Source organism: Pongo abelii, chromosome 5 (genome assembly GCF_028885655.2).
Source record: "Pongo abelii isolate AG06213 chromosome 5, NHGRI_mPonAbe1-v2.0_pri, whole genome shotgun sequence".
Lineage (NCBI taxonomy): Eukaryota > Metazoa > Chordata > Mammalia > Primates > Hominidae > Pongo > Pongo abelii.
In genome coordinates, this window is record NC_071990.2 from 159398636 (window position 1) to 159423151 (window position 24516).

Here is a 24516-nt window from a genome sequence, read left to right on the forward strand (position 1 = left end):
GTGAACAGCTCACTCTCCCAGGAGTTGCTGCTCCTTGCAGAACTGTTGCTGCCATCTGGAATCTGCAAGCAGAGGTTCCGTGGACCCTGCGTAGCCTGGCCAAGGACTGGCGCGTCTGAACTGAACTTTGGAGCTCCTGGAGGTTTGTTTTAAGGGTCCTCAGGACTTTTTAAAAGTCAGGTATGGTAAGACATATAGATATAAAAATGACTGTCATGGATGAAGAAGTGTTTACTCACAGTTCCCTGGAAGCAGGTGTCGATAAAAAGAGTCGAACTCTGTAAGACATTTAAAGAGAGTTATTCTGAGCCGGCCAGGCATGGTGGCTCACGCCTGTAATCCCAGCACTTTGGGAGGCCGAGGCGGGCAGATCACAAGGTCAGGAGATCAAGACCATCCTGGCTAACATGGTGAAACCCCCATCTCTACTAAAAATACAAAACATTAGCCGGGCACGGTGGCGGGCACCTGTAATCCCAGCTACACAGGAGGCTGAGGCAGGAGAATGGCGTGAACCCGGGAGGTGGAGCTTGCAGTGAGCCAAGATAGAGCCACTGCACTCCAGCCTGAGCGACACACTGAGACTCTGTCTCGAGAAAAAAAAATAATAAAGAGAGTTATTCTGAGCCAAATATGAGTGACTAAGGCCCAAGGCACAGTCTCAAGAGGTCCTGAGAACATGTGCCCAAGGTGGTTGGGTTACAGCTTGGTTTTATGCATTTTAGGGGGACAGAAGTTAAACCCAGCCATCAATCAATATGTGTAAGGTGTAGAGTGGTAGTTTGGTCCAGGAAGGCGGGACAACTTGAAGCAGTCACAGTGCGGGGTGAGGAGGACTTCCAGGTGGATTCCAAGATTTTCTGATTGACAGCTGGTTGAAATGTAACCTCCCAATAGGTTCATCTTGCCTGCTGCCTAGACAGAGCCAATTTATTAAGACAGGGGAATTGCAATAGAGAAAGAGTAGTTCATGCAGAGCCAGCTGTACAGGAGACTAGAGTTTTATTATTACTCAAATCAGTCTCTCTGAGCATTTGGGGATCAGAGTTTTTAAAGATAATTTGGCAGGCAGAGGCTTGGGAAGTGGGGAGTGCTGATTGGTCAGGTTGGAGATGGAATCATAGGGAGTTGAAGTGAGTTTTTCTTGCCATTTTCTGTTCCTGGGTGGGACGGCAGAACTGGTTGAGCCACATTACTGGTCTGGGTGGTGTCAGCTCATCCATTGAGTGCAGGATCTGCAAAATATCTCACACACTGATCTTAGGTTTTACAATAGTGATATCCCCAGGAGCGATTTGGGGAGATTCAGACTCTTGGAGCCAGAAGCTATAATTTCTATCTTGTACCTAATTTGTTAGTCCTGCAAAGGCAGACTGGTCCCCAGACAAGAAGGGGGTCTTTTCAGGAAAGGGCTGTTATCAGTTTTGTTTCAGAGTCAAACCATGAACTGAATTCCTTCCCAAAGTTAGTCTATGTCTTCCCAAAGTCGGTCTATGTCCAGCAATAAATAAAAACAGCTTAAAGGTTAGAAGCAAGATGGAGTCGGTTAGGTCTGATTTCTTTCACTGTCATAATTTCCTCAGTTATAATTTTGCAAAGGCGGTTTCAGAAAAAGTTAAATTATTATCTTAAGAATTGGAATCAATAGAAGGGAGTCTCTGGGTTAAAAGAGGGGTTGTAGAGACTAAGGTTCTTATTATGTAGTTGAAGCTTCCAGGTAGCAGGCTTCAGAGAGAATAGATGGTAAATGTCTCTTATCAAACCTAAAAAGGTACCAGATTCTTAACCTCTCCTGGATCAGGAAGAGACCTAGAAAGGGAAGGGGATTCTCTGGAGAGTATAGATTTTCCCTACAACAGGTAGCTTTGCAGGGCCATTTCAAAAGATATCAAAGAGGCCGGGTACAGTGGCTCACGCCTGTAATCCCAGCACTTTAGGAGGCTGAGGCAGGATTGCTTGAGCCCAGGAGTTTGAAACCAGCCTGGGCAAAATAGTGAGACCCTGTCTCTATAAAAATCCATTTAGTCAGTTGTGGGGCTTTTTATTTTTGGTTTACACAGGAGACAGGGCACACTGGGCAGGGCCACACAGGGATGCACCAGTTTGGTCGAAATGCATGGGAGTGGGTGAGTGAGGTGTGAACAAGAACCTTCACTGTGCCTTCTGTAGGAAGGTGTGGGCCAGGCAGCGGCAGCGGGCTGAGGGATGGACAGTGAATAATTTCAGCATGCTGTGTGCATAGGGGCTGTCCCTAGCTGTCTGGCACCTGGCCCTGAGATAAGGGCAGGTGGATGGTGGCCTGGAGTGTGAGGGCCAATGAAAGAGGTGGTTGGGGTGTGGGTGCTGGATGAGTTCCTTTGAATAAGAAAGGCACACCCTGGGTGAGTTGTTTACTATCTCCAGGAATTGGCCCCAGGGTCAGTGAGGCCTTGGATGCTGAAGCGTCAGAGAGACAGGGTAGAAACGGCTCCTCTCCTCCCCGTGACATGGAGCCCTGCAGGCATCCAGGACAGAGCCTTTCCTGGGGCTATTGAATGTGACAAATCTGGTTAATCAAGAGACATCCCAGGAGGACTCTATTATGCCCTGCACATAAAAGGCAACCCATATCACCCAGACACCTCCGACTCTGCGCTGCCACCCGGCAGTGCGAGGACCACATGCTCACCAGGTGCGGAGCTGATGCCCAGACACGCGATGGCAGGTGAGGAATGCCTTCACAGCCTTCACAGCTTCTCTACATGCCTTAGTTTTAGGCAAATCAGAACAGAGTAGCAGAAGAATAGTACATGCTTCAGCCATAGATAATTAAAAAGCAAGCAGGTCTTGAACACTATAGTGCATTATTGCTATAAAATTTCTAGGAGAAAAATTTCATGTGCGTCCGTGTGAAGAGACCACCAAACAGGCTTTGTGTGAGCAACAAGGCTGTTTATTTCACCTGGGTGCAGGCGGGCTGAGTCCGAAAAGAGAGTCAGCGAAGGGAGATAGAGGTGGGGCAGTTTTATAGGATTTGGGTAGTAGTTAAAGGAAAATTACAGTCAAAGGGGGTTTGTTCTCTGGCGGGCAGGAGTGGGGGTTGCAAGGTGCTCAGTGGGGGAGCTTTTTGAGCCAGGATGAGCCAGGAAAAGGACTTTCACAAGGTAATGTCATCAGTTAAAGCAAGGACCGGCCATTTACCCTTCTTTTGTGGTGGAATGTCATCAGATAAGGCGGGACAGGGCATATTCACTTCTTTTGTGATTCTTCAGTTACTTCAGGCCATCTGGGCATGTATATCTGGGCACATACGTGCAAGTCACAGGGGATGCAATGGCTTGGCTTGGGCTCAGAGGCCTGACATTCCTGCCTTCTTATATTAATAAGAAAAATAAAAATAATGTTGAAGTGTGGGGGTGGCGAAAATTTTTGGGGGGTGGTATGGAGTGATAATGGGCGATGTTTCTCAGGGCTGCTTCAAGCGGGATTAGGGGCGGTGTGGGAACCTAGAGTGGGAGAGATTAAGCTGAAGGAAGATTTTGTGGTAAGGGGTGATATTGTGGGGTTGTTAGAAGAAACATTTGTCATGTAGAATTATTGATGATGGCCTGGATACGGTTTCGTATGAATTGAAAAACTAAATGGAACAAGAGAAGGAGAAAAACAGGTATAAAAGGTCTAAGAATTGGGAGGACCTAGGGCATCTGATTAGAGAGTGCCTAAGGAGATTCAGCATAGTCCTCCCAGCAAAGATTATTTATTTACTTCAAGAGTTTAGAGTGGCAGTTTGGGGATAGCACCAGGAGATATCAGCTGTGATGGCTTGGAGAAACAGTGTAAACCGGCAGTGTAAACAAGAGCAGGGCATGTATGAGTAGTTGAGAACGGTGGATAGGAGTATGACTAGACAGAAGATAGTAGGGATGACAAGTTTTTTGGGGGCACAGTCTAAGTTGGTCTGGTGTCTGGAATGAGACTGGGGCCTAATAAAAAGGAGCATCTATACAGGAGCTCGAATGGGCTGTACTTTGTAGCATTCTGAGGACAGGTCTGACTTCTGAGAAGGGAAAGTGGCAAAAGTATTGTCCAGTCCTTTTTAAGTTGGTGGCTGAGCTTGGTGAGGTGTGTTTTTAAAAGACTATTAGTCTGTTCTACTTTTCCTGAAGACTGAGGACTGTAAGGGATATAAAGATTTCACTGAATACTAAGAGCCTGAAAAACTGCTTGGCTGATTTGACTAATAAAGGCTGGTCTGTTATCAGACTGTATAGAGGTGGGAAGGCTAAACTGAGGAATTACGTCTGACAGACGGGAAGAAATGACTGCGGTGGCCTTCTCAGACCCTGTAGGAAAGGCCTCTACCTACCTAGTGAAAGTGTCTACCTAGACTAAGGGGTATTTTAGTTTTCTGACTCGGGGCATGTTGAGTAAAGCCAATTTGCCAGTCCTGGGTGGGGGCAAATCTTTGAGCTTGATGTGTAGGGAAGGGAGGGGGCCTGAATAATCCCTGAGGAGAAATAGAATAGCAGATGGAACACTGAGAAGGTATTTCCTTGAGGATAGATTTCCATGATGGAAAGGAAATGAGAGGTTCTGAGAGGCAGGCTAGTGGCTTGTACTATAGCATAGCCTGCCTTTGCTGATGTGTGGTGATTAGGCTTGGTGGAACTGCCATCAATAAACCAAGTGTGATCAGAGTGAGCAACAGGAAAGAAGGAAATATGGGGAAATGGGGTGAATGTCAGGTGGATCAGAGAGATGTAGTCATGGGGGTCAGGTGTGGTATCAGGAATAATGTGGGAGGCTGGATTGAAGTCCGGGCCAGGAACAATGGTAATTATGGGACTTAACAAAGAGTGAGTACAGCTGAAGGAGCCGGGGAGCAGAAAGTACATGTGTCAAGTATGAGGAAGGAAATAGATTTTGGAAGTTATGAGAAATGTAGAGAGTGAGTTGAGCATAGTTTGTGATTTTGAGGGCCTCTAAAAGTATTAGGGCGGCAGCAGCCGCTGCACAGAGACATGAGGGCTAGGCTAAAACAGTAAGGTCAAGTTGTTTGGACAGAAAGGCTACAGGGTGCGGTCCTGGCTTTTGTCTAAGAATTCTGACCGCACTAACCATGCCTAGGAAGGAAAGGAGTTGTTGTTTTGTAAGGGATTGGGGTTTGGGAGATTAATCAGACACGATCAGCAGGGAGAGCATGTGTGTTTTTATGAGAATTATGCCGAGATAGGTAACAGATGAGGAAGAAATTTGGGCTTGACTGAAGTAATGGGGGCTGTCTGTGAAGCCTCGCGGCAGTACAGCCCAGGTAATTTGCTGAGCCTAATGGGTGTCAGGGTCAGTCTAAGTGAAAGCAAAGAGAGGCTGGGATGAAGGGTGCAAAGGAATAGTAAAGAAAGCATGTTTGAGATCCAGAACAGAATAATGGGTAGTAGAGGGAGGTATTGAGGATAGGAGAGTATATGGGTTTGGCACCGTGGGGTGGATAGGCAAAACAATTTGGTTGATAAGGTGCAGATTCTGAACTAACCTGTAAGCCTTTGTCTGGTTTTAGGACAGGTAAAATGGGGGAATGGTAAGAAGAGTTTATAGGCTTTAAAAGGCCATGCTGTAACAGGTGAGTGATAACAGGCTTTAATCTTTTCAAAGCATGCTGTGGGATGGGATATTGGCATTGAGCGGGGTAAGAGTGATTAGGTTTTAATGGGATGGTAAGGGGTGCATGATCAGTCACTAAGGAGGGAGTAGAGGTGTCTCATACTTGTGGGTTAAGGTGGGGAGATACAAGGGGAGAATGTGAAGGAGGCTTTGAACTGGGAGAAAAGGTGGCAATGAGGTGTGGCTGTAGCCCAGGAATAGTCAGGGAAGCAGATAATTTAGTTAAAGTGTCTCGGCCTAATAAGGGAACTGGGCAGGTGGGGATAACTAAAAAGGAGTGCTTAAAAGAGTATTGTCTAAGTTGGCACTAGAGTTGGGGAGTTTTAAGAGATTTAGAAGCCTGGCTGTCAATATGCACAACAGTTATGGAAGCAAGGGAAACAGGCCCTCGAAAATAAGATAATGTGGAGTGAGTAGCCTCCATATTAAAAAGGGGACGGACTTACCCTCCACTGTGAGAGTTACCTAGAGCATCTGTGATGGTCCTGCAGGCTTCTGAGGCAATCAGGCAGTGTCAGTCTTCAGCTGCTAAGCCGAGAAGATCTGGGAAGGCGTCAGTCAGAGAGCCTTGGGCCAGAGTTCCAGGGGCTCTGGAAGTGGCTGCCAGGTGAGTTGAACAGTCCAATTTTCAGTGGGGTCCTGCACAGATGGGACACGGCTTAGGAGGAATCCTGGGCTGTGGGCATTCCTTGGTCTAGTGGCCAGATTTCCGGCACTTGTAGCAAGCTCCTGGGGTAGGAGGTTCTGGAGGAACCCCTGGCAGCTGCGGTTCGGGCATTTGGAGTTCTTGTGTGCTGGAGATGTGGCTGGGGTTTGTCTCACAGTGGAGGCAAAGAATTGCAACTTAGAAATATGTTGCTACTTGGCTGCCTCTACTCTATTATTGTACACCTTGAAGGTGAGGTTAATTAAGTCCTATTGTAGGGTTTGAGGGCCGGAATTTAATTTTTGGAGTTTTATTTAATGTCGGGAGCAGATTGGGTAATAAAAGGTATATTGAGAATAAGACGGCCTTTTGACCTTTTAGGGTCTAGGGCTGTAAAGCGTCTCAGGGTTGCTGCCGAATGAGCCGTGAACTGGGCTGGGTTTTTTATTTGATGAAAAAGAGTCCAAACGCTAACTGATTTGGGAGAGGTCAGATAAAGAAAAAGGAGCATTAACTTTGACTGTGCCTTTAGCTCCAGCCACCTTTTTAAGAGGAAATTGCTGGGCAGGTGGGGGTGGGCTAGTCACGGAATGAAACTATAAGCTGGACTGGATGTAAGGAAGGGAGGTTATAAAACGATTATAGGGTGGAGGAGCAGAGGCTGAGGAAGAATTGGGACCTAGCTCAGCCTGGCAAGGAGGGGAGAGGTCAGATGGGTCTGTAGAAAAGGAAGATTAGAAAGACTCAGCGACACTTTTGGTTGGGACTGAGGGGACAGGCAGGAGGGAAAGAAGGAAGATTTGGGACTAGTTGCATTGGGAACAGAGACTAGGGAGGGACTGATGTGTAAAACAGTGCCTGGACGTCAGGCACCTCAGACCATTTTCCTATTTTTCAGCAAAAATTATTTAGGTCTTGTAGGATGGAGAAATCGAAAGTGCCATTTTCTGGCCATTTAGAACCACTGTCGAGTTTGTATTTGGGTCAGGTGGCATTGCAGAAGAAAATAAGGCATTTAGGTTTTAGGTCAGGCGAGAGTTGAAGAGGTTTTATGTTCTTAAGAACACAGGCTAAGGGAGAAGAAGGAGGAATGGAGGGTGGAAGGTTGCCTATAGTGAAAGAGGCAAGTTTAAAGAAAAGGGAGAGTAGAGACACAGAGGGAAGTGGTTCAGGGGTTCTTACCCTCCAGAAAAGCGGGAAAAGGGTCAGGGCACAGAGATACGAGGTCAGGGCACAGAAATAAGGGATCAGGGTGCAGAGATATAAGAGGTAGGGGCATGGAAATAAGGGATCAGGGTGCAGAGATACAAGGTTGGGGTACTTGCCCCTCCCCTAGAAAAGCGGGACTTGCCACTAAGGGTGAAGGAGAAGGGGTTGGGGGTTTCTTACCTCCCAGAAAGGCAGAGAAGGGGTAGAGACATGGAGAGAAAGGGTTGGGGTACTTGCCTTTCCCCTAGAAATGTGGGACTTGCTGCTAAGAGTGAAGGAGAAGGGGTTGGGGGTTTCTTGCCCCCCAGAAAGGTGGAGAAGGGGTAGAGACACGGAGAGAAGGGGTTGGGGTACTTGCCCCTTCCCCAGAAAAGTGAGACTTGCCGCTAAGGGTGAAGGACCAAGGCAGGCGTCCTTCCGTGGTCTGACACCTCTGAAATGTGGGTGAATAATCAGAGAGGCGTCCCTGCAATGATTAAACACCAAGGGAAGGCTGCCTTCCCAGTCTGTGACTGGCGCCGGGGTTTTGGGTCCACGGATAAAACGTGTTTCCTTTGTCTCTACCAGAAAATGAAAGGAATTGAGATTAAAAGAAGGGAGAGATTGAAGTGTGGCGCCAAGATTGAAAGGAGAAAGAGGTTGAGGGATAGTGAGGGAGGTTGGAGAAGAGAGTAAAGAGGCTGCTTACTGGATTTGAAATTGGTGAGATATTTCTTGGGCTGGTTGGTCTGGGGACCTGAGGTCGTAGGTGGATCTTTCCCATGGAGCAAAGAGCAGGAGGACAGGGGATTGATCTCCTAAGGGAGGTCCCCTGATCCGAGTCACGGCACCAAATTTCATGCGCGTCCATGTGAAGAGACCACCAAACAGGCTTTGTGTGCGCAACATGGCTGTTTATTTCACCTGGGTGCAGGCGGGCTGAGTCTGAAAAGAGAGTCAGCGAAGGGAGATGGGGTGGGGCTGTTTTATAAGATTTGGGTAGGTAAAGGAAAATTACAGTCAAAGGGGGGTTTGTTCTCTGGCGGGCAGGAGTGGGGGTCACAAGGTACTCAGTGGGGGAGCTTTTTGAGCCAGGATGAGCCAGGAAAAGGACTTTCACAAGGTAATGTCATCACTTAAGGCAAGGACCGGCCATTTTCACTTCTTTTGTGGTGGAATGTCACCAGTTAAGGCAGGGCAGGGCATTTTCACTTCTTTTGTGGTGGAATGTCATCAGTTAAGGCGGGGCAGGGCATTTTCACTTCTTTTGTGATTCTTCAGTTACTTCAGGCCATCTGGGCATATATGTGCAAGTCACAGAGGATGCGATGGCTTGGCTTAGGCTCAGAGGCCTGACAAAAAATACCCAAAACTACTGCAGCAATTTTAGCCACGGAGCCTGACCTTTTCACCTACTTGGTGTGAACCCAAAATATCTGAGATGGGTCTCACTCAATTGAGAAAGTTTATTTTGCCAAAGGTTAAGGACGTGCCTGTGACACAGCCTCAGGAGGGTCTGACAACATGTGCCCAAGGGGGTCGGGGTACAGCTTGCTTTTATACGTTTTAGGGAGACAATACATCAATCAATACATGTAAGATTGACATTGGTTTGATCTGGGTGGGACAACTTGAAGTGGGTCGGGGGGAGCTTTGAATTTTATTTTTGGTTTACATAGGACTGTCTTCCTTTTCTCCCCATGGGTCGTGTAGGATCTGTGATGAGATAATAGGTATTTTATGCTCCAATTTTCTTATAAATCAAGGACATGACCCATTTATCTCAGCTTCTGGTATTAGAGATAAGCAGTGTTTCCATGGCATCTCTGTTTAATTCTAGTCAAAAGCAAAGGAACATGATGTGTTGGTTAGCCTGTGTAGCATCATTGCAGGCTGATGGGTGACACTTCACAAACTTGTAATATGCTAAAAATAGGCCATGAAACCCCGTGGACTCACCCTGTTACTGGTGGAAGGTGTCTGAGTTACTGGCAGTGAATCCATACAGGTCTGCACCAACTTCAATTCTTGTCTCCTCAGAAGAAAGAATTCGACTGAGGAGCACAAGGCAGAAAAAGAGACCGAGGCAAGTTTCAGAGCAGGAGAGAGCAGGAAAGAAAGGAAAGTACACTTACTTGGAAGAGTCTCAAGTGGGCAACTTGAAGAATGAGTGTGGCATTTAAACTTGATCCTAGGACTTTATAGCCTGGCCCACCTCTGGCATCTTGCAGCCCTTTCCCATAATTCTTCCCTTAGGGTGGGCTGCCCACATCTACAGAGGGGTCCTGACGCCTGGGAAGTGAGCATGCGTAGTGGGTTTACGACGTTGTACGCGGCACGCTCCCTCTTCCGGTGGAGGCCCCCGGAAAGTCATACTCCACCATTTTGTCTCTTAACGCAAATGCCTGAGCTCACTAGCCCAAAAACTGAGACTTTATTGGAAGTCCTTTTTGCTTCTCCCTGGCACCTGCATTAAATTAACGCTTTAATGTTAACAGCCCTGGATCTTCAGGAGATTGTCTCTCCCTGGCGCTGGCTGCTGAATAATCACTTTTAGAAGGGCAGTGTGACCATTGTCACACCATCACCTGACACAATCACCTGACATTCCTGGTGGGTAGGGGAGAGCCCTCTCCTGCCCTGCCCAGGCCTAACTACCTGTAACAGACCCCAGTGACACCCTAGAGTCAGGATGTGTGCTTTGGAACAATGGACCACAGCTAGAAAAACTCAGAGCAGTTGAACCCAAGTACCATCTGCCAGCTCCATAAGAGTAAAGATAACCTCATAATGTAACCACCCAATGGGCTTTTCTTGCCTGCTGCCCAGGTAGAGCCGATTTATTAAGGCAGGGGAATTGCAATGGAGAAAGAGTTTAATTCACACAGAGCCAGCTGAACGGGAGACTGCACTCTTACTATTACCCAAATCAGTCTCCCCAAGAATTCAGGGGCTAGGGTTTTTCAAAGGTAGTTTGCGGAAAGGGGTGGGGGTGGCTAGGCAATGGGTGCTTGCTGCCAATTGGTTGGGGGTGCAATCAGAGGGGTGTGGGAAATGATCCTCCTGAGCTGAGTCACTTCTGGGTTGGGCCACAGTAACACTTGGGGGATCCAGGTGGAGCCATTATCAGTGTTAGACATGCAGAAAACCTGAAAAGACATCTCAAAAGGCCAATCTTAACGTTCTACAGTAGTGATGTTATCTGCAGGAATAACTGTGGAAGTTGCATATCTTGTGACCTCCGCAATAATGGCTGGCAATTGTTTATGTCTCCACCTTACCCAAATTCAGGTTCCTCTATCCTCCTAGCCTGGTGGTCTCTTATTAGCTTTACAAAGGAGGTTCAATTTGGGGGAAAGGCTATTATCATTTAAACTATAAACTAAATGTCTCCCAAAGTTAGCTTAGCCTAAGCCCAGGAATAATTAAGGGCAGTTGAAGACTAAAGGCAAAAGGGGGATTGGCCAGATCAGATTTTCTCCAGGGCCATAATTTTCTCACTGATATAATTTTTTGCAAAGGCAATTACAATAAGGATAATAGTAATATCCTTACACGTTCCACATACCATGACAAGAATTTCCTATGCATTGCTTCAGTTAATTTTCATATCATTCTTATGAAACAGGATCCTAGAGATGAAAGCCAAGGTCCTGCTGAATGGGAAGCCAGGTTGAGAACTTAGTCCTTTCTGACTTCAAAGCCTGTGCTTTCACTCCTGTGTTATGTTGGAATGCGAGATTTGAGGATCTCTGAAAAAAAAAAAACTGTATTAATATGCCCAGACTGCATAACAAAATGCCACAAGCTGGGTGGCTTAAACAGACATTGGTCTTTTTACAGGTCTGCAGGCCCTGCAGGCGCCCTTAGGGTTGGTTTCAGGTGAGGCCTCTCTTCCTGGTGTGTGCATGGCCGCCTTCTTGCTGTGTCCTCACTCAGCCTTTTCTCTGTGCACCTGCAGAGAGAGAGAGAGAGAGAAAGAGCACTCTGGTGTCTCTTTCCTTTTTTTTTTTTCTTTTTGAGACAGAGTCTTACTCTGTCACCAGGCTGGAGTGCAGTGGCGCGATCTCGGCTCACTGCAACCTCTGCCTCCCAGATTCAAGCAATTCTCCTGCCTCAGCCTCCCGAGTAGCTGGGACTACAGGCATGCACCACCATGCCCAGCTAATTTTTGTATTTTTAGTAGAGACAGGGTTTCACTATGTTAGCCAGGATAGTCTCCATCTCCTGACCTCAGGATCTGCCTGCCTCAGCCTTCCAAAGTGTTGGGATTACAGGCATGAGCCATCACCCCCGGCCTCTTTCTCTTCTTCTAAGGACACCAGTTCGGTGGATTAAGGCCTCATTTTTAGGGCCTCGCTTAACCTTAATTACCTTTTTATAGGCCCTATTTCCAAATACTGTCACAATGGGGGGTTGGGCTTCAACCTATGAATTTGTGGGGGGAAGGGGGACACAATTCAGTCCATTCCAAAAGTCCTTGCAGTTTTGTCATAGGCGTGTGAACCAGAGCAACTCCATCTTGAATAGGAGCTGGGTAAAATGAGGCAGAGACCTATTGGACTGCATTCCCAGACAGTGAAGGCATTCTAAGTCACAGGATGTGACAGGAGGTCGGCACAAGATACAGGTCATAAAGACCTTGCTGATAAAACAGGTTGCAGTGACGAAGCTGGCTAAATCCCACCAAGACCAAGATGGCCATGAGAGTGACCTCTGGTCATCCTCACTGCTACACTCCCACAGGCACCCTGACAGTTTACAAATGCCATGGCAACATCAGGAAGTTCCCCTACATGGTCTGAAAAGGGAAGGCATGAATAATCCACCCCTTATTTAGCACATCTTGAAGAAATAACCATAAAAATGGGCAACCAGCAGCCCTCGGGGCTGCTCTGCCTATGGAGTAGCCGTTCTTTATTCCTTTACTTTCCTAATAAACTTGCTTTCACTTTACTCTATGGACTTGCCCTGAATTCTTTCTTGTGCAAGATCCAGGAACCCTCTCTTTGGGTCTGGATCGGTACCCCTTTCCTGTAACATTCCTAGTGTGTACATGGCCACCTTCTTGCTGTGTCCTCATGCGGCCTTTTCTCTGTGCACCTGCAGAAAGAGAGTGAGCTCTGCCGTCTCTTCCCCTACTTCTAAGAACACCAATCCAGTGAATTAAGGCCTCATCCTTAGGTCCTCTTTTAAACATTTGTGTGTGTGTGTATGTGTGCGTGTGTATGTGTGTGTGTGATGGAGTTTCACTCTGTCACCCAGGCTGGAGTGCAGTGGCGCCATCTCGGTTCACTGCAACCTCCACCTCCTGGGTTCAAGTGATTCTCCTGCCTCAGCCTCCCAAGTAGCTGGGACTACAGGCACATACCACCATGCCCAGCTATTTTTGTATTTTTAGTAGAGACGAGGTTTCACCACGTTGGCTAGGGTGGTCTCGATCTCCTGACCTCAAGTGATTCACCCGCCTCAGCCTCCCAAGTGCTGGAATTACAGGCATGAGCCACTGCTCCCGGCCTGGCCTCATTTAACTTTCATTACCTCCTTACAGGCCATTTCTTAATGCAGTCACACTGGTGGGCAGGGCTTCAACCTGTGAATTCTGGGGGGGACACAATTCAGTCCATTCCAAAAGTCCTTGCAGTTTGTGTGGATCCACTTGGGGGCCGCTGCCTAGGGAAGGCAGGTGAGGCAGCCTGGCTATGCTCCTCTCCTCCCCGGAGTCACACTCACCTCACAGGTCCAGGCACCTGGTCCCCGGGCTTACCTATATGGAATAGGGTGGTTTTTTCATTATTAGGCAGATTTTTCTGGGATGGCCTTCTTTGTTCTTCCAGAAAAACACCAGTTTGCAAGCAGAAACATCCTCAGCATGGAGGAGTGTGGTCACATGTTGAAAATGTGGGAGCTTGATTCAGGCAGCTCTGAATTCAAGGACTGGTTCAGTTGCCTACAGGCCACATGACCTTGGATAAGTCATGCAATCTTCCTAAGCCTCACTTTTTCCATACCAAGATGCCCCTCCCAGGGTTGCTGTGGCAGAGGCGTAGATGAGCCAGCTCTGTAATGCACGTGACCCTAAAAAGGATTCAGAAAACATTAGGCCCCAACAGCATCTGCGGGGACCATCTCTTTAGGGTCCCCAAGGCGTTGCCCTGCCCATTTTGCAGACCTTTTGTTGTCAACATTCAGTTAACTTAGAGCCACATTCATCCTCCAGGACCTGCAGGGTGGTGGACAAAGGCCTCATCCCCTGAAAAGCAGGCCCTGATCTGATGACTATTCTGAGAGCCAGCACTGGCCCCAGGTTAAGAGCAGAAGGTCCCACTGCTACCCTGAGAGGCTCAGAACTAGCCATTTCCATCCCTGGGCTTCTGGGTCATCAGCTCTAACATGACATTGAGACCTTTGGTTCCCATGGCGGAATGAGGGTTTCGTGTGTTGCCTAAACACTGTCCCCACTGCCTTGATCTGAGAGCAGACCGGGAGCCAACAGACTAATCAATGCAGCTTCACTTTCCCACTGCCCAAGCCGGCCCCCAGGGAAGAGCAGGACTTGGAGGGGGGCTGGCAGGCAGGATGGGCACTGGTATATGGAAGGCAGTGCTGCCCAGCGAAAGAGGTGCCCCTTACGGATCCACCAGCGTCTGATGGAATCTAAGCTCTACTTTTTGTTTAACTGACCCCCTGAGGGCATGCTTCAATCCTGGAGGTACTGCAACATAAGTCAATGTGTAAAGTAGACTCAGCACGCTCCTATCCCATCTCCCTCCTCCAAAAACTCATTTGATATATTGTCCTCTAGTAGAGGATGTATTGATACAGGAGCTAAAAAGAAATTATTTAGGCAGTTAATGAGGGTAAGAGAGTCCTTGGTAAGGTTTCCCTTTTAATAAAAAGCCGTCCCCAAATCATTTCTTTTCTAACAAAGAGCAGCCCGAAACATCAAGCTGCAGACATAGAAAAGCAAGCTGGAAGCTTGCACGGTTGAATACTGGCAGCTGTGCCAATAGGAAAAGGCTACCTGGGGATCAGGCATGTTCAACATGGAGGCTTCATGTTCCCTTCTTTGTCAACCATGTGTGCAGTAAAGGAACAGGCCACATGGCACCAACCAGGTAGAGAATCCATCTGCATAATAAAATATTAGGATGGGGCAGCCAGCTTTGTGCTATGTAAATGGCACACCTGCTCCAACCAATCTTTGGGCCCTGTGTAAATCAGACACCATCTCCTCAAGCTGGTCTGTAAAACCCTGTGCATTTCACGACGAAACCGGAAGACCCACTCGGGAGCCTCTCTCACTGCAGGAGAGAACACTTTTCTCTTTTCTCTTTCTCTCACCTATTAAACCTCCACTCTTAAACTTACTTCTTGTGTGTCCGCATCTTTGATTTCCTCGGTGTGAGATGATGACACCACTTCGGTATCAGATGTTAAACTGATAACAGATACTACACTTGATCTTAGCCAAAAGGCCCAGAAGCTGTTGAGCTCTCCTTCCTGCTCTGTGTACCTGGGTGAGTGTCTGGGTATCTGTAGGCCTCAGTTTTCCTTGTCTGTAAATTGGGCACAATACCACATTTTCTGCAGTATCACAGAAGGAGTAGATGGTCCATGCAGAGCACATGGTTAATATTAATATGTAGCTCTTAATAAGTAGTAGTTACCGCTATCTCTGCCATCGTGATGTCACTTATAGCTCTCCTGGAGATGGCTGCAGGTGTGAAGAGAACTAGAGCTCAGTCCTTGGAATGCTGCAGAATTGCAGGCTGCAGAGGAAGAGGGCTGAGCACACTTGGGAACGTGGCTCCTGTGAGCTGGCATCTCCCAGCACGCGACGATAGGGTTCTCCCCCACACAGAATCCCCTCATCGAAGTTCCTGCTCACAGACACAGAACAGGCCAGCAAGGCAGGCATGGTAGCCAGGCAATGTTTTTCCTTTTGCAGTCAGCATATTTGCCTCAGGAAGAGAGGACTTTTCGGCACCCTGATGTCCCTCTGTTTGTCCCTTCACTGGAGAGCAGGCAGGTATGATTGAGGTCACTGGGGGAGGAAGGGACTGGGAGAAAGAGCATTTCTCATGTGCATTCCTTCCTAACCTCTGCTGGACTTCACAAGTGTCCCTTTAACTCCTCCAGATTGATAAGGCTGTAATGGCATCTCTGAGACCTCGAGCCTGGTTGTCAGCTAGGACAGGGAGCCGCCCACAATGTGGAACAGCCAGAAACAGGCTAACTGGTGGCTGCTTCTTGCTCTTCCACAGAGGGGGAAAAGCGAAGCAAGGATGAGGCATGGTGGGGAAACCCTGGTCAAAACTCTCTCGCCCCGAATATTCCCCTTAGAGGGCAGCTGCCTGGACGGGGGCGACCTGACTGACTTGGCCTGGATTGACGAGCCGATCTCTGACCAGCAGCCCGGGTTCGCGGATCACGAGGCTTATCGGAGTCTTCCCTGAGACAGGGTTCTGTTAGGAAGGAGGAAGCAGATAGAAGGTGGGCAGGCGGCTGACGGTGTCACAACACCATCATGGAAATCTTAAATCTAAAGAGAACTGATTTCCCCTGATGGCTGAGCAGAAGCTTGTGTGACCAGAAAAGACCCTTGTACAAGGCTGGCGTGTGCCTCAAAGAAGGATGTCAGCCCAGGTTCTTTGCACCCGCAGCGGGGAATGCAATGTCAGAGCTGGGGAGTGGCCTGGCAGGCTGAGGGGAGCGGCTCATGGACAAGGGCCATTGTCATCACCTACAGCTGTGGTGGTACACAGGATATCTGCTCTGCCAGGAGGGGCGGGGAATCAGCTGTGTCCTGGGCCTCTCCCTTCTCTCATTCTCTAGCCCAGCCATTTACCCCTATTGCTTATGGAATCTCAGCCTTGGAAGAGATGTTCTATCTGCCAGGAGCTCCACCAGCTCATCCACAATCTGGCAAAGGTGCCAGAAGACAGAGGTGTCCCCAGAGGGTGCCCTAAGCAACCAGCATCCCAAATGACCACAGATGTCTACTTCCTGCCTGAGTGAATTTTCCTTTCTCAGAAATGCAATACCTCATTGACTTGTATTATCTTTGGAATGACAATGGCCTAACTAATTGGGAATGCGTGACTTCAATAAGCAGTTTCACCAACTGCTCTTTCTAAAACTGTTTTCCAGGTCAACCAGTATGTGAGAAGCAGTTAATGGTTTGAGTTTTAGGAGAGAACAGGTCCTCTTCATTCTCTGCCCTAAGGTAGCTGCCAACATCTCATAAATCCAGGCTCACATGATAGCCTGGGCCCTAGGATGACCACTGGAATTTATCCCTTCTGTCTACACTGATGGATGTTGGTAATTTTCTGGAGTATTGGGCTGAGAGGCATTCTGAGGCCACACGAGAAAGAGCCCTGTGTGTCATTCACAATGTCTGCCATGTGCAGAGGAGAGAAATGGCACAGATGCCACACACTAGATATCCCAAGGCGAAGTGGTCAAGGGAGGCCTTCAATATATACCATATATATCCCAAGGTCAAGAAGCAGGTACTGGCCAGGCACAGTGGTTCATGCCTGTAATCCTAGCACTCTGGGAGGCCGAGGCAGGTGGATTTCCTGGGCTCAGGAGTTCAAGACCAGCCTGGGCAACATGGTGAAACCCCGTCTCTACTAAAATACAAAAAATTAGCTGGGTGTGGCAGTGTGCACCTGTAGTTCCACCCACTCGGGAGGCTGGGACAGGAGAATTGCTAGGACCCGGGAGGCAGAGGTTGCAGTGAGCCGAGATCGTGCTACTGCACTCCAGCCTGGGTGACAGAGAGAGACTCCTCTAAAAAAAAAAAAAAAAAAAAGAAGCAGGTAGCTATCTACCAGAAGGACACAGAGTCCCATAGAACCACGCCCTTACCCAGGCTGAAAGAACTGCGGCCGTGAATAAACATTCCCCCTCCCTATGCCTTCCTCACGCTCAGGGACACAGTCAAGAACGTTTTTCTGAATTAAGCGTTCTTTCTAATTGGATACCGATGGCATAAAGAATGTCAGTTTTGGCTGGGCACAGTGACGCATGCCTGTAATCCCAGCACTTTGGGAGGCCAAAGCGGGTGGATCACATGAGCTCAGGAGTTCAAGACCAGCCTGGGAAACATAGTGAGACCTTGTCTCTACCAAAAATCAAAAGAATTAGCCAGGTGTGGCACACACCTGTAGTCCCAGCTCCTTGGGAGGCTGAGGTGGGAGGATTGCTTGAGCCAGGGAGATGGCGGCTATAGTGATGTATCACTGCTACAGTCGAGGCTGTAATGGTCACGCCATTGCACTCCAGCCAGGGTGACAGAGTGAGACCCTGCCTCAAAAAAAAAAAAAAAAAAGTAAAGAAAAAAAGAGAAAGGATATCAGTTTTATCTGTGTGTGTTTTTGTTATTCTCTTTTATAAAGATTTGGGATACGTGGCCTATAAAAAGAAAAAAAATCAAAATAAAGCCTAAAAAGTAGGCATTTTGGCTCCTCTGTGTATTTGCCATGGGTTTCATCTGAGAGAAAAGCTCAAATTACATTAAACTCCTGCGTAATTTGATGGTGTGCAAACCGAGGAATGAAGAAATCTTGCAACACAGTTTTGTTTTCCAGGGATGAGTTTCCCAAACAGTGAATTAGAGCAACCCTCATGACCAAATTGGTCAGCCCTGGAATCCCAGCTGATCTGACCCAGGCTCTGCAGGGAGAAGCCTGGCCTCGGAGCAGCAGGGGTGAGGCGCTTTTCGTGCAGCCTGGAAAATAGCCCCACCCAGTCAAAGAACTAGTCAGCCATTTCCCCAGAAAAGGATCTCAGGCTCTCCCCAGTCAGAAGCTTAACTGAAACCAGAGCTGGGTGGACCCTTGCCCACCAGGAATAGTGGCTATAATGACAAGAGTCATTGTGTGTTTTGCTGCTTAATGAAGCAGAGACATTCCTCAGGCATTTTGTCCCGGACACAGGTAGGAAGGTGGGAAGGCAAGGTAAGAAGGTGGCTAAGGCTGCCTCCAACCCAGACACTAGGAAACATGGGGGAAGAGAGCAGGGGACCCAAATGTTTAAACAACCATCGTGCTGGCTGTCATGTTTCAAGCAACTACTGTAAGGCCAGGGCTGTCTTAAGTTCTTTTTTCATTTATAGTCACAGTAGCCCTAGGTCCACTGGATGGACAAGGAAGCTGTGGCTGCAAGACGGATGTTGCTTGCCCAGGTCTCACACCTGGAGTGGCAGGGCTGGGCTCATGCTGAGACAGCCACATTTTTCCTGCGGCACTGGGAGGCGAGCCGTTGTCTGCTATGGGGAGACCAGCAAGAGAGAAGTGGGCAAGGTCTTGGCACAAGGAGGGAGGGATGCTTTTAGCATGAGGGATTTTACTTTGAAAATGTTCAAGCTTATATGGTTTTCTAGGGAGGTTTCTTTTTTTTTCTTAGTGCATTACATTCTAAATTCAATGCCCTGGAAGATACTGAATAAATGGGACAAAATCCATTAGGCTGGATGATTTATGGCTTTTCAGCATTTAGCAGGAGTGTCTTTCAATGTGAAATTGGTTGCGTGCAGCAAACCATTTTAGAAATTTGTCTCACATTGCCCATAAGTGATTCATGCCATGCTTCCCACGCCTCTTTTTGGGAAAAGGCGAAACAATATCAACACAAAGCAAATTCAGTGTCCAGTACCTCTGTCCTTTGCAAACCCCTGCTCAACAATCCCATGCCCGTCTGTCATCTCCACACTTGCTGGGCTGCGTTTTACTGGCCAAACAGCAATGGCTGTGACACCTGATCCATCTAGCCAGCGTTCGTCCAAGAGGTTTAAACAGGAGTTAGCTAAGTTACTTGGTTTTTTTGGCATTTGTTTGTTTGTTTGTTTTGAGACAGGGTCTTGCTCTGTCACCGAGGCTGGAGTGCAGTGGTGCGATCATAGCTCACTGAAGCCTCAAACTCCCTGGCTCAACAATCCTCCCATCTCAGTCCCCCAAGTAGCTGGGACTACAAGCATGCACCACCACACCAGCTAATTTTCATTTTTAGTAGAGATGAGGGTCTGGCTATATCCCCCAGCCTGGGCTAGAACTCTTGGGCCTCAGACTCCCAAAGTGCTGCTATTACAAGTGTGATCCACCCCACCCAGCTTAGCTAAGTTACTCTTTATCATTCCTGCTCCTTTAGCGAAAGAAGCTTGTGCTCTGCTGGCCCTCCCTGCTCGGGTCAGAGTGCATGCCTGCTCTACCAGCCTGAGGAAGGAGAAGTACCCGCTTCTCCCACACCACAGTGCCCACCCCCTGCTCAGAGCCATGGCTCCACCCTTACATTATTTTATTTACTGCCTGGTGCTCACTAGGTGGGAAGCATCCAGAAGGAAGCCAGGTTGTAAGGAACAGTCTTGCCTCTGCAGCTCCTAACACCAAGGTCTTACACACAGGAAGTACTCCATAAATGTTTTCTTGAAAAAGTAGGTCACGTGCAAGGAACTGAGGCTGAGCAGGGCGTGTTTAAGGATGGGCCTTCAAAGCATAGCTAAGAAATGCCCCTCAGGTTTGGCATGAGCCTCTTATTTTTTTCAAAGTCTTTTTTAGTTTTATTAAATGTTTTATTTTTATGGATTTAGGGGTACAAATGCAGTTGTTTTACATGAATATATTGCACAGTGGTGAAATCGGGGCTTTCAGTATGCTCATTACCCAAATAGTGTACAATGAACCCAAGAGGTGGTCCCTTACCCCTCCCACCTGCACACCATTTGGAGTCTCCAGTGTCTGTTATTTCCCTCTGTATGTCTGGGGGTACCTACATATAAGTAAGAAAGTGAAGTTTTGGATTTTCTGTTTCTGGGCCATTTCACTAAGGATAATGACCCCCAGTTCTATCCATGTTGCTGCAAAAGACAATATTTCATTCTTTTTTATGGCTGAGTTGTATTCCATGATGTATGTATGCACCACTTTTTAATCCAATCATCTGGTGATGGGCACTTGGGTTGATTCCAGGACTTTGCTATTGTGAATAGTGCTACAGCTGACAGTCCAGGTGTCTTTTTTATATAATGATTTATTTTCCTTTGGGTATATAACAACCAGTAGTGGGACTGCCAGATCCAAGGGTAGTTCTATTTTTCCTTCTTTGAGAAATCTCCAATTTTCCACAGAGATTGTACTAACTTCCATTCTCACCAACAGTGTATGAGTGTTTCATTTTTCCCACATCCTTTGGGGTCCTCTTTGAGCTCAGATCCTATATCCCTCTTTCTCTATGCATTCTAAAAAGATACCATGGCAAGAAACATATAACAGGCTTTATCAGCATAGAGAAATTATCCGTCTATGGTGAGTGTAGAAGTCTTCAATTAAAAAATAAAAGCTAGATTGGTTTGGTGTAATTCATATGGTGGGTTTAGAAGTCTTGAATTAAAAAATAAAAGCTAGATCGGCTTGGTGTAATTCATCCTAGACATGTGTGGCCAACTACTTTATGGAACAAGTGAAACAAACATGAAATTGCTTTATTTTTCTCATAAACGTCTAGTCCCTTAGGGATCCTATTCTGATTCCTTCTCTTGGATGACACAGGGTTTTTTTTTTCAAAGTCTTGTCCAATCCATTTTAATTCACTTCCATTGCACATCCTCACCTCCTAGCAGAAGGAGTAGTAGGTCCCAGCCTCAGAGCCTTGGTTTGCAGAAGGGTGAGAGTCTCTGCCCAACTCCTTCTTCCTCCTCCCTTTTCTCCAATGTGCTGTGAAGGGAAGAAGGGAGGCAGAGGAGATCAAAGTCTTTATTCACGCAGTGCCACTGGGGTCTTCCCTTGGCCATTGTTGCCTGCTGGGTGGCGGGCCCTTTCTGTGGAATTTTCTCAGGGGCCTCCCCACCCACAACTCCCTGATGAGGCAGTGTGCTCTGGCCTGGCCCACTCTGACCCCATGCCCAGGTCCTGCCCACAGGGTGCATCCCACCGCAGGGTGCCTCTTGCTCCCAGGACAATGGCAGAAAAGCTCCCGAACCTCCCAGAATGTCCCCAACCCACCACTGTGCTCACTTCTAGGTGAGAGCTCAGTGGCTTCACCATGGACCCATCCTCTGCCGTGTCAAGTGGGCACCCCTGGAATGAAAATAAAATAAGGTTTTTCCAGAGTGGCTCCAGAAGCAATAAAATAGACACTGTCTCTACCCTTTTCCAAGCTCAGGGTAAAATTGACTCATTCTTTCATAACAATTACAGGGTTAGCCATTATGTTAATGAAGAAGAGCCAAAAGCCAGAAAATACAAAATAACAGTCAATCCTAAAGCACTTACACATTATCTTGGAATTAAGCCAAGGATTTAAAGACAGAAGCAAACCCATTTAAACTCTGGCAGACACATTTGACTCAGGCGTGTCTTTTCCTGCCTCAGTCTCAGTCTTTCCTGGCACTGAGTGACGATAACTCAATTAGATGCGAAATGTGCTTAGAAGAGAACTCACCGAAGATAGTGCTGTGACAGCAGTCGCGATTAGAGGAGAGACACACACTGCAGCTCAGTGATGCTCAAAGGAAGGACAGTGTGAAGGTGAATTTGAGCTTCCAAAATGAATATAAAAGAGTCAAGATGGCTGGGCATGGTGGCTCACGCCTGTAATCCCAACATTTTGGGAGGCCGAGGCAGGTGGATCACCTGAGGTCAGGAGTTTGAGACCATCCTGACCAACATGGTGAAACCCCGTCTCTACTAAAAAATACAAAATTAGCTAGGCATGGTGGCACATGCCCGTAACCCCAGCTACTTGGGAGGCTGAGGCAGGAGAATCACTTGAACCTGGCAGGTGGAGGTTGCAGTGAGCCAAAGGTTGCAGTGAGCCGAGATTAAGCCACTACACTACAGCCTGGACAACAGAGCCGGACTCTGTCTCAAAGTAAAAAAAAAAAAAAGAGTTAAGACTTCAGCCCCCTCATTCTTAGATGTTCTTGAATATTCATTAGCGTGTCTGGTCACAAGGTTTGCTATATGAAATGCTACATGAATAATGAAGGATGCTGTTCTCCTTTAAAAATAAAGAGCTCTCCCCTTCCAAAACACTACATCCCTAAGAGTCATAAATAGAAGAACCCTAATATCCTAATGTCTGGTGTTGTGCACTTTGTTGATTGCAACTAGAATCCATCCTCCCCTTTCCCTTTCCTAAGCGGTTTCAGATTTTCATGTAAGTAGCCTCTCCTGCCTCATGCAGCCCATGGCTTTGGGAGAGGCAGGCCCCTCCCTCAGGAAGGCCCTGGTTAATCTAAAACAGAGAATGGAGCGATTGTATCTCACAGGGGTCTACATGATGGGTTTAGGCGTTGAGTATGGCATCCAGACAAATCACAGCACTGGTTCAGCAATGGCCTGGGACCCAGCTGGGCTCATGAGACACAAGCATAGATTTGCTAGAGGAGTTTCGCTCCCTCTGAAGAATACGAGCTCTGGGACTGTGGGACAACATTGTCACCATGAGAGAAGGTGGCCCAAGGGTGACGCTGACCCTCTGAGAGGCAGAGCAGAGAAATAAGGAGAATCCAGGGTTGTGAAGACACCTCACAGCCCATTACTCAGCTGACTGTGAAGCTGTCCTGCATGTGGCCTCTTTTTATTTTATTTTATTTTATTATTATTATACTTTAAGTTTTAGGGTACGTGTGCACAATGTGCAGGTTAGTTACATATGTATACATGTGTCATGCTGGTGTGCTGCACCCATTAACTCATCATTTAGCATTAAGTATATCTCCTAATGCTATCCCTGCCCCCTCCTGCAACCCCACAACAGTCCCCAGAGTGTGATGTTCCCCTTCCTGTGTCCATCTGTTCTCATCGTTCAATTCCCACCTATGAGTGAGAACATGCGGTGTTTGGTTTTTTGTCCTTGCGATAGTTTACTGAGAATGATGATTTCCAATTTCATCCATGTCCCTACAAAGGACATGAACTCATCATTTTTTATGGCTGCATAGTATTCCATGGTGTATATATGCCACATTTTCTTAATCCAGTCTATCATTGTTGGACATTTGGGTTGGTTCCAAGTCTTTGCTATTGTGAATAGTGCTGCAATAAACATACGTGTGCATGTGTCTTTATAGCAGCATGATTTATAGTCCTTTGGGTATATACCTAGTAATGGGATGGTGGGGTCAAATGGTATTTCTAGTTCTAGATCCCTGAGGAATCACCACACTGTCTTCTACAAGGGTTGAACTAGTTTACAGTCCCACCAACAGTGTAAAAGTGTTCCTATTTCTCCACATCCTCTCCAGTACCTGTTGTTTCCTGACTTTTTAATGATTGCCATTCTAACTGGTGTGAGATGGTATCTCATTATGGTTTTGATTTGCATTTCTCTGATGGCCAGTGATGGTGAGCATTTTTTCATGTGTTTTTGGCTGCATAAGTATCTTCTTTTGAGAAGTGTCTGTTCATATCCTTTGCCCACTTTTTGATGGTGTTGTTTTTTTCTTGTAAATTTGTTTGAGTTCATTGTAGTTTCTGGATATTAGCCCTTTGTCAGATGAGTAGGTTGCGAAAATTTTCTCCCATTTTGTAGGTTGCCTGTTCACTCTGATGGTAGTTTCTTTTGCTGTGCAGAAGCTCTTTAATTAGATCCCATTTGTCAATTTTGGCTTTTGTTGCCATTGCTTTTGGTGTTTTAGACATGAAGTCCTTGCCCATGCCTATGTCCTGAATGGTAATGCCTAGGTTTTCTTCTAGGGTTTTTATGGTTTTAGGTCTAACGTTTAAGTCTTTAATCCATCTTGAATTAATTTTTGTATAAGGTGTAAGGAAGGGATCCAGTTTCAGCTTTCTACATATGGCTAGCCAGTTTTCCTAGCACCATTTATTAAATAGGGAATCCTTTCCCCATTGCTTGTTTTTCTCAGGTTTGTCAAAGATCAGATAGTTGTAGATATGCGGCATTATTTCTGAGGGCTCTGTTATGTTCCATTGATCTATATCTCTGTTTTGGTACCAGTACCATGCTGTTTTGGTTACTGTAGCCTTGTAGTATAGTTTGAAGTCAGGTAGCGTGATGCCTCCAGCTTTGTT

General features: G+C 47.1%; 1 protein-coding gene and 1 pseudogene across 1 annotated transcript in view; one reads left to right on the forward strand and one right to left on the reverse strand.

The window, feature by feature from the left end:
* Positions 1-14863: 14863 nt before the first annotated feature.
* On the reverse strand, positions 14864-14964 carry LOC112134110 (U2 spliceosomal RNA; annotated as a pseudogene).
* Positions 14965-18262: 3298 nt separating this feature from the next.
* Positions 18263-24516, forward strand: part of LOC134761575 (uncharacterized) — a 75308-nt gene continuing 69054 nt past the window's right edge. The window contains exon 1 of the mRNA XM_063725073.1: positions 18263-18423. The gene's annotated coding sequence lies outside the window, so the exon portion shown is untranslated. The remainder of the gene's footprint in view (positions 18424-24516) is intronic.